This window comes from Cyprinus carpio, chromosome A18 (genome assembly GCF_018340385.1).
Source record: "Cyprinus carpio isolate SPL01 chromosome A18, ASM1834038v1, whole genome shotgun sequence".
Classification (NCBI taxonomy): Eukaryota; Metazoa; Chordata; class Actinopteri; order Cypriniformes; family Cyprinidae; genus Cyprinus; species Cyprinus carpio.
The window spans coordinates 17804829-17815436 of record NC_056589.1 but is presented as its reverse complement, the minus strand read 5'-3'; the positions used below and the strand labels follow the sequence as shown (position 1 = coordinate 17815436).

The 10608-nt window shown below is 37.0% G+C and overlaps 2 long non-coding RNA genes across 2 annotated transcripts in view; one reads left to right on the top strand and one right to left on the bottom strand.

Annotated features, from left to right (window-relative positions):
• Positions 1-6497, top strand: part of LOC122148584 — an 11055-nt gene extending 4558 nt beyond the window's left edge. The window contains exons 2-4 of the long non-coding RNA XR_006162477.1: positions 1646-1725; positions 6088-6119; positions 6242-6497. This is a non-coding gene — a long non-coding RNA (uncharacterized LOC122148584). The remainder of the gene's footprint in view (positions 1-1645; positions 1726-6087; positions 6120-6241) is intronic.
• Positions 1-10402, bottom strand: part of LOC122148583 — a 31920-nt gene extending 21518 nt beyond the window's left edge. The window contains exons 1-2 of the long non-coding RNA XR_006162476.1: positions 9756-10402; positions 8719-8868 (exon numbers count right to left, since the gene is read on the bottom strand). This is a non-coding gene — a long non-coding RNA (uncharacterized LOC122148583). The remainder of the gene's footprint in view (positions 1-8718; positions 8869-9755) is intronic.
• Positions 10403-10608: the final 206 nt, after the last annotated feature.

The following is a 10608-nucleotide window of genomic DNA, read 5'->3' as shown; positions in this document are numbered from 1 at the left end:
TGGCTCGAGGTGTTTGGAGTGTAAATCTGCCTAAAGCCGCCAATGCAGACATACACGGCATATGCTAAATACAGATAAGAGTGTTATTTAATAGATCTGGAGAAAAGGCCCGTCCACATGGCTCAATGAATGTGCTTTGAATGTGCTTGATAAGTTGGCTTAAGCTGAATGAAGTATCCAGTGCAACACTGAGTTGCTGTTTGAGCTTGTGACAAACTTGCTGTTTAGTTAAGCCTGCATCCAGGGGAGGGATTAGAGAAAAGCCGTCAGGATCAGCCTCTGTCTCAAAAAAAAAAAAAAAAAAAAAAAAAAAAAAAAAAAAAAAAAAAAAACAAAACAGCTACTTAAAGAACAGAAATAATTAGGAACGTCTTTTCATGGGTCAGCAGAACTATAGTTGAATCTTTATAAAAGTGCATGAGTTGTGTGAGTGAAATAGATTTACTTCCATTATGGCCTTCTCACTTTGCATTTTCAATTGCATATTCATATAAACCACACCACAACCTATAAATGATCCTCTCTCTTCATGAAACATGCAATAGGCTGAATGCCACATTAATTAGACAGTTTTGTTTCTCTCTCTCTCTCTCTCTCTCTCTCTCATTCAGTTGTGTTTCTCTCTCTCTCTCTCTCTGTTTATTTAAATTTTGATTAATGTTTTTGTTAATTATTTTTTTGTTAACTTTTTTTTTTTTCAAATGCGAATGATGAAGTGTTTGGGGCAAATGAAACATACAAGAGTGTTTTCTCTTTGAGGTTTTTAACAGCTATGGAGTATAGAGTTGATGAGAAGGGCAGCTCAGCCTCTTTTAAGCTTCTCAAACCTCTTAGAGGTCTGAAACTTCTGAGGCATGTGCAGCTATAACGGGAAAGACTAAGCAAGTCCTTCAATGACATGAAATGACAACTTGTTTAATTGTTGAATTTCATTCATTTATACTTTTATTTTATTAATTCCTTTTGAAACGGTCATTTGTCAAACAATGACAAATTTTTTTTTTTTTTTTATTTTTTAATTTTTAAACGGTCATTTGTCAAACAATGACAATGTATGTGTGTGTGTGTGTGTGTGTGTGTGTGTTTTTGTGTGTTTGTTTGTCAAACAATGACAAATTATGTTTATTTTGAAATGGTTTTTTGTCTTCTACAGCTAAATAACTTCTCTACCAGAACTTTCCATTGATCAGGCCAAATTGGCTTTAAGGTATACACATATTTGGGGGTGTATTCAGAGAGATATCTCTGAAGCAATGCTGCACATTTCTGCAGAGTTTCTGGCATATGAGCTGTCTTGTCAAATCAGCCTGCCTCAGCTTTGCTTCTTTAAAGTCACACTATTTCAAATGGAGCCATATATAAAAAAGGAAAGAGTAGTCTGATTTGCAGGAAGCCTCAGGCAATGGTTTTGAGGAGAGCATGATAAGCAGGGGGTGGGTGCACATACTGATCCATTTCTAAAAGATGACTCTGTGAGCGGTTCTGGTAGAGCTGTTATTTCATGTTTTTTTTTTTTTTTTTTTTTTTTTTGGAAACAGGCACCCTGTTCTCTTTGAAGTCACTGTCACTCAAGGGAAGGCAGTGAAGGTGATGCACTAGGGCACCATAGCCTCTTTCATAATTCTTCTTTCTTTTTTTTTACCAGAGGGGGCTTTGCAGCCTGACTGGAGCATGTGTCACAATGGAAAGCAGCAACATCTGGTAACAGACAATGAGATATCAGAGGTTTGAACCTGATTAATATCTTCATAAATATTTGCCGTCCAGCCTTTTAGTTCCAGAAGCTATATCATGTCTTTCCTTTGTTCAGTCTTTCTGAAGCTATATCATGTCTTTCCTATTTACCTGTGTTCATACTAATGACTTGATTCAGAGAGACTTTTTTACATGCAATAATAAAATTGTAAGACAAGAAAAATATTTAATAGTGTAAGAAAAATTATAAAAGTTCCTCAGTAATTAAATCTAACTAATTATACAAATAAATGAATGTAATGTTATATATGCACATACTAAAGTGTACATTTTAAATAATATGTATAAATATATTCTACTGTCAATCAATAAAATCTATGTTTACATTTAACAAACGAACAAAAAAAACAATCAGGAGATTTAAAATTATCTTTATTTATATTCAAAGGATATTTATGGTCAAGGGATTGCTCATCTGTCTGGGCTATGGCCTTTGACTGCACTGTGCGCGTTTAATGAGCTTCAGTGACTTCTCCTCTGCTCTCCTCATCCCACATGCATGAAGCCTGTTAAAAACAGACTGTTAAAGATATTCAGCTCACCACTTCTGTTTGCATTAAAAGCCAATAGCAATTTGCAATAGTAATCGAAAAAACAGAACAAGCTAGACTGAAAACCATTCCTTAACATGGGAAGCTGATTATTCTCCTTTATACTTTTCTTTAATAACACAATGCTAACCAAGTGGCTGAAGTTCATAATGCAGGTTGATTACAATATTTTGCTGTTGTAAATTCAACTAGTTTTTACTTTATAGTATGTTTCAAGGTTTTTATACATAAAACTTTGAAGAGCCTTCCCATACTTTCCTTCACTAAAATGGTACAATTATTTTGCTATCGTTACTGAGGTAATGTTTATTTAAACAGGCCAATTATTGACTTCTCATTAAAGCCCCGGATATTAAAAGGCAGAGTAATACAATCCTGACTTAGTAATTTATTCAGTAATACGAAGATATGCACGGTGCTTGGAAAATAAGTCAAAGGGGCATTTCTTTCACACCCCCACCTTCTAATAAGGCAGTTCGGCTGGCCTCAACTGTAATATATTTTACCAATAAAGCAGCAGCAAAGCCCGGGTGGCCTTTTGACCAGGACTGAGTACTCGGAAAGCAGCAGGCAGTCACTGCTAACTAGGCCATCTCCTCTCTCTAATATTAGCTACCTGTCCCTTTGGCTCCGCTCGACATGGAGAAGGGCTTAGCGCTTGATATTTTCATTTGGGCTCTGCCAATATGCAACACCCCTGCTTTAATCTTGTGTTTGACGTTAAGCTCTGTGTCACTGAAAAAGCCCGACTGAACTTCAACCTTAGGGTGGTGCTGTCATACAAAGATGATGTGGCTGGGGAGTGGCAGCGCCTGGTCCGTCCTTGACCCCAACTATTGGCCAGTCGAAGCCTTTCCCCTGCCCTTTTCTAACCAGGCCAGCGCACTGACAGGTGAAAATTTAGCACTAAGGGCTCAGTGCGGGCCTCTCTTGTTCTGCCTGTTTCTGGCATAGTGCTGCAGACAAAGCTTCATTGCGATTTTCACTTGAATAGAAGAGGACAAATCCCCCCAAAAATGACCAGACTTTGACAGCCATTGACCTTTAAACTCTGTCACGCACTTGTCATCCACAGGATTATGGACAGTGATGTCTCTATTTCAATTCAAATGTGCAAGTTTGAATAAGATGTCACAATTTGCGTGATCCAGAGTGTCACATATAAGAACAGAGGCGGAACAGAGACAATGATAGCGAGAAAAAAGGCTTCATTATGGTACAGATGTCTCCATTTGACAAGCGGCTGAGAATGTCTATTAAAATATGGAGAGGATAATTGTTTTAAATGAACAAAATTAATATCAGCACTTTCATTGCACATAATGGCACTGTTAAGAGAGGTACAGTGGCTTAATGATATACACATCGTCACAAACAGTTAAAGCACTCAAAAAAAAAAAAAGTCACACGCACACATATACACACAAAGAGCAATTATAACTATTATAACATTACATAAGCAGAGACAGTCAAAGACTGGCACAGAGTCAGATCTCTCATGCTGAGCGAGACTCCATCACAAAGACAAGACAGGCTTTCCTGCTCTATGATCCCTCTGACAGTCTTGCTCTCACACACATGCACACACAAACACTTTGCCACTTCTCCCTCATCATATAGTCGGCAGCCTACCTGACTGATGCCTGAAAACCAATTGTTTGTCATAGCATCAATGTCATTCTATTACTCCATTCGCATGTAATGACACCCTGTCCTTTTGGCACAGATTATAGTGCTCTGTCTCAAAGCAGCAAAGTGTGGAGTTTCCCTGACCTGCACGGGGATGAGTGTAAACACCCTCATTTAGCCACCAAAACAGAATACATTTCACTGATTAGGGAGTCATTTTCTGTCAAACTAATCACAGAGCGCTTGGTACCGACATCAGAAAAAGAGTGCATTATTGATCTACTCAGCTGAAGCACATTGTTACAGAATGGGTGTGTGGGGCTCTTTATCTGAGGTAGGAGATGAGTTGGTGTGCAAACATCAAAACAAAAGCGGCTTATATAAAGTCTATTTACCATGCCAGACGTAAATATGCATTTTTTTCCCAGGCCCCAACACACTTAAAAGATAAAGAGGGAGGGGGGAAATGGTTTCGCTGTGCGAAGGAGACATAATGCATCATTATAAAGCATACGAGCACAGGCAGTGAGCAGCATTCGGGAGTCATTACTGAGCCCGGGGTCTGCTCCATTTTCCATGCTGCATATGTGATGCCTTTGTGGAGGTACTACATAAAAGTAATCTACCATTTCAGGCACGACTTCCACTGCACTGAAGACAAACCTGTGGGCTTTTCCATCATTATCAGGGTGACAGGTCCACCTGAAAGAAAGCTTTTTCCTCCCTTTCATTTGCGCCATATAGATATTGATTGTAATGGGAGCAAATTTCTCCCCGTCATTATCATGCTGAAACAATATCAAAAGACTAAAATGGCGCATTTAAGAGTCGCCTGCATAGCAACCGCAGATAAAGGATATTGTCCTGACCTTCATTATACGCAGCCAAATGGCAAGCTGCAAGCGTCTTTGATCATCCATTTGAGCCTGACTGAAAACTGCATGTTCACGACCACAAAGTATCTCTCTGAACTGACTAATTGAATAGAGTTGGCCGATTCTATTATGGCATAATAAAGCAGTCAGCATATTTCCACAGGTTGACCCTAATCATTGGAATGCACTGTGGATTTAATTACCTCCACTGAAACAACCAAAAATATAGCGGAGATCAAGTGAATTATGCCCCCTTTCTGATATTGTTCTCTATACTTAGTGCTTATATAAGAAGGTGACATTAGACTTCAGTCAAAACAAAAGCCAGAAGCTACTAATGAGACTTGTTAGTGATGCTAATTTATGTAAATGTTATTAATTACAGACACCTATCTTTCATCTGTGCCATTTGGCAGAGAAGTAATTAAAAACAACAATGAGAATCCCAGCAGTGGAAAAGCAAACATGATCAAAGAAGTGCACAAGGAAAGGAGAAAGACCCTTTTCCTGAACTATGCATTGCCATGGGCAACTAAGGCCTCATTAGAGTCTGAGACATTTGGTTGATCACCAGTTAACCTGATTTGGGGTTTTTTTCCCTTTCATTTTCATAAAGGCTTTGCACCTCACTGCCATCTCTTCTCCCTCTGATTGGCAGGGCTTGCTGGCAATCTGTGCCTCTGTTTTGCCACAAGGTTACAAAGGCACACATATGATCAGTTACAGTATTATGTCACCAAACAACTTCAAAATCGCCCCATGTTGGGCGGAAAGCCACGGCCGTCTTTGTAGCCCTGCAGAAGGGCCCTTTGATAGGAACAAGGGCAGGAATTGTGGCATGTATCATGTGAGCCGAGGTAGAGCACTGGAAACAGATATGGAGAGATCAATAGTCCTCTCTGCTGTGCCAGCCCTCAGGATATTGACCCAGTCTCCATGGAGGACCTTCCATTTTAAAGAGTTCACTGAAGATAAGAGCTACTAAGAGGAGGTGCCCTTTAGTACTTTTGCTAGCTTGCCTATCACCATGATTGCCTAAAGACCTCCAAGGTATTATTGGCACCAACAGCTTATAAAAAGAAGACATCACAATGGTCATGGCAGAACAGATCCATAGGACAGATCACATAGATTAAAATGTCTTAATATTGGTTTAAAATTTATATTGATAATACACTTTCCATTTATGAAGAATAATGTATTTCTCTATATGAGACTCTTTATGAGTTGGGTAAAACATTAGCAAGAAATACACATTTATTTTTCCTTTTTGACAGTTCCAGTTTGGAGGCATCTTGCTATTGATTGGGTAAGCTGTGTTTCACACTTGTTTTGTACTTCTGCAAAGTGAGTTTTTTTTTTTTTTTCTTTTTGTTTCACATAATTATACTGTAAATTGTTGCTAATCACTGTTCTACTTCAATAATGAAGAGCAGGAGGAAGCTAGTGAGGAGAGACTTTGGAATACAATACAGAAAATGAAACATGAAATGAATGCGATCCACCTTCCTGGCCCTTTCTCTCACTCTGTAATTTGTGGCATTTAATGGAGGAAATCATTGTGATTTTGTACAATAATATGAAAAGGAAAGGAAAAAAAAAAATAGAACCAAAATATGTTTTTATCATGAAATAAAAAGACTACAAATATTCAAATAATTACACCATATTGTCTTTTCTTTTATTCCCCCACAACTTTCTTGTTAATCCACAGAAATGGGAACCTAAACTGTACAGTGATTTATATCTTAAATTTATCAATAAAATGCATTTTCAGCAGAAAGCGAATAAAAAAAAAGAAAGAAAGAAAAACCGAGTTTGATGGTGTCTTCCTTACCTTTTATCAGAAACAGCTTATTCGCAACTACTATTTATGATGATAATAAAAACAATTTACCAGCAGGGTCAATGGTGATAATTATTCTAATAGTGTGCCAATTTTCAGGCAGCACTGACATTTAGATGTGTTTAAAAAATTAAATAAAACTACCATCCAAGCCAAACAGAATCATTAATGTGAAGAGAGATAATTTGAAACGATTTTCCATTCCCAAAGGCTTGGTTCCTCAGAAGGCAATTCAAAATAAATAAATTAAAATACAGAAATTTGTTATAATTTAATGTCTTCTACTGATAACTGATAATTCTGGACTCAAAAGGCACTTAATTCAATTCAGCCCATTTCAGCCTAATTCAAATTTAATTTCCCTACATTAAGGCAAGTTGTTACTTTGACCTTCAATATATTTAGATAAAAAAGAAAAATAAAAAAAGAAATTGTACTTAAATGTATATCTCACAAGATTTCACAAATAGGCTATGCATCATTATGCATTCCTGTAAAAAATTTGCAAGTTTGTCATTTGTAGCATGCATACACTATGTAAAATGTAATTAGAATTAGGAATAATTATAATAAATAAAGTAAAACCAGTCTAGTGAGAATGTGAGGGGTGAAGGTTGTGTTTAAAATGGGAGATTAGCTACTCATCATAATATTATTCTGCCTGCAATAAAAGCAAGTCTTAGGGGTGGGTCGATAAAGGTTTGACAGCATTTTCAATTCATTTTTCTCAGCTCTCGAAGCCAGACTTAAATCTAACCATTGATCGCACTGTTAATCCATAACCAAGCTCAATCAATCCCCATAGAATGTACCATAAAATAAAACCGATAATAGGCAAAGGAACTCTTGACTTTACGAATAACTGGGGAAGAGTTAAGCACAGATTAGGTTTTGGTTCATTTAATATACACTTACATATCCCACTAAAATCGCTCAGGATTCACGGCCTTGATTTACCATGCTGCACTGTTGGGTATAATAGTAAGTGTTTCATTTGTGGAGACTGATTTATTCCTAAAAATAGAAATAAGAAAGAAAAATAATAATAATTGTGGCAAACACTCTATTTAAAAAAAAAAAAAAAAAAATGAAATCCGTATTAGCACACATCATTTTTACTCTCCTCCAATTTCTGTTCCAGCTGAGTGACCTTCTCTGCTGGTAAGATCTAAATCTGACCCTAGACCATGAGAGTTCGGCATTTGTCTACTGTCCACTGACCAGCAACAACCTTCCAGATCATTGAAAATATCAGGAGGGTGGATTACCGGTCCTCTCTTACCATGAATGATGGCATGGCATCATTTTAAATCAGTGCTATTAGTTCCTGAAGAAAGCAAATTGTTGCAAAATGTTGTTCACTCTCTGTTGCAATATAAAAGGTACTTTTTATTACCAAAAACATCTTTATGGATTAACATTAAAATTAAATAAAGTAAATTGTAATTGTATTTAATTTATAAATTATACATTTTAATTATGCTTTTTAATGCTTTTTGCTCTTTTAAAAAAAATGCTAACAATTTTAATAACATTAAAAATGCTTTTAGGAAAAGTCATGATATTTTCTTCCCTTAAATAGATGACTCTGGATTTTTTATTTTTTTTTCCTTCCTAAAATCAGTTATGTTCTCAGATAGTGTGATTAAAAATGGATTGGAAATGTACAATGCCTCAGTTTTCACCCTTGTGTTATAATAGGAACTTAATAAAAAAATGATTCAAGGACACACATTTTATCACAAAAAGAAATGGGGGGCCTTTGTCTATAGACATTTTTATTCTTCCAACAAGAAACATGTTTCAGCAGTCCCTGACAAACGTATGATTGATCCTTGAAAATGACCCAATCCAAACAGAGAAGCTGATAATGGTTTGAAAAGATGGCTCTATTATGGGATAGTATTTCATGTTGTGGAGAAATTGCTCCTAATGAGCCTTGTTCTAAAGGCCTGCAGGCCTGCCATCCCTCCCCTTACACTCCAGACCTCCAGGGGTTAGTGTCTGTGCGTCAGGCCCCCATTGTTGCCTGCCGACGGATAATTGTCCTTATTAATTGTACCTCTTTGTAAGGTGTCAGCTGCAGCCTTCGATTGAGACGGATGGGTCCTCTGGAGTCTGCTCCCTGGCCCTCCACTGCTAGCCTATCTTTAGACAGCACACAGGTGCACCATTTCTCATCCCGCAGCTCGGCACTTGCCCAAGGCACTCACTGAAATTACCAAAATTTTATGAAAGAGGAAGAAAAACACTGAAGAGAAATTCTAAAGGTTTAAAAAAGCGTTTCTGTGTTTGCATGTGTGAAGGTTGATATGGATAAGCTGAATAATTTGCTTCAGTAAACAACAAATGCAGTGTAATGAACAATGCTAAATGTGAAGGCAAATTAAAACCAAAATCTATTAAATATCGGTTAGATGTCATGTGGCATGTCTGTTGAAAATGAAGACAGAAAAGGTTTACAACCTTAAAGTTAGTAAGTGAAATGTATTAAATTAGTTCTGACAGGACTTTAGCTTATCTCTTTCTTTCTTTCTTTCATTATTTTATTAGTGACACTGCATAGTTAAGTGCTGAGAGGAGGAGGCAGAAAGTGGGACGTAGAAATAGACATTTTACATCTGCAACAAATGCAACCAAACATCTCAGTCTGTCAAAACTAACCTTGTTACCATTAATAATAATACAAATAAAAAAAAAACCCGGATGTACGGCTGATTAAAAAAAGTTCTGTTTTTTGTTCAACTTTTGTACATTTGTAAATAAATAAATATTGGTATTCTAAAAGTAACATCCAGGAAAACATTGTAATGGTTTCAATTTACTTTACAATTTATGTGTACTAATTTTCCTTTAAAATACATTCATCAACTGTCATTCATGAGGTTTTATAGATGTTTTAAAAGCTTGAAAGATAAGAGTCGAGAAGTCAAGAAAATAGCAGAGAGGAACCTTTGACGTGAAAAAAAAAAAAAAAAAAACAACAACATCCTGTTATCCTTTGATGAATGAATGTGACAGCAAGTAACCCCAAGTACTGATGTGGGGCAGGCTGAGGTGACAAGGTCCATCAGAGTGGTCCAGACTTTTCATAATTACCTTCTCTGCTTATCTCAGAGGAAGCGTGTGTTCTTCTAGAATATATGGGGTGTAGCAACACTGGGATTTCCACCACAAATGCCCTGTCCCATGATAGTATTCCACAAGCCACTGTCACTTACCTGGCCCATTTATCTCTGTAATTATGCTCACCTGGACTACATGCCTGAAACTAATTTAGTCATTAGGTTCAGCGCTAGTTCCTGTTCAAAGTCAGCTCTGGAACTTCCAGTATCCCTCAACAGTTACTATAATCATAACCATTTACTCATGAATAAAAACAGGTCACTCACTGGTCGTGCATGATTAAGCACAGTCTGGAGGCAAGCAGGCAGGCGCTGCCATCCACCGTGTGATGTGCTGCTGTAAACTGTATGAACAGCTTGTTTTCATTTCTACCTCATAAATGTTAGAACAAATTAGTGTGCAGATATTCACCAATACTGATATGGAAGAGACTATGCACGGAGCCTTCTTTAGAACTTCCTCATAAAGATAAGCCAGCTCTTAAACAGGTCACTTGCTGGTCACTGATGTTCTGGTATATAGGCTGCGTCCAAAAGTTCAAAAATGCTGCCTTCAGAGGCAGCATTTTAAGGCATGAAGGCAGGTCCGAATACAAATTCTGCTTTACTTCCTGTCTCCGGAGGTACCTTCTTCTGATCGAATTTTGAAGGCAGCATAAATGTATAGTTCAAAAATGCTGCCTTCCGGTTGGGATAACAAAATAAAATTATATAATATATATGTAAATGTTTTGACTAATTACTTTTTAAGTTACTTCTAGTAAGAAATCAGTATTATAATAATTAAATATTTGTTTAGTTATCATCAAAACTCGTTCTATATTGCT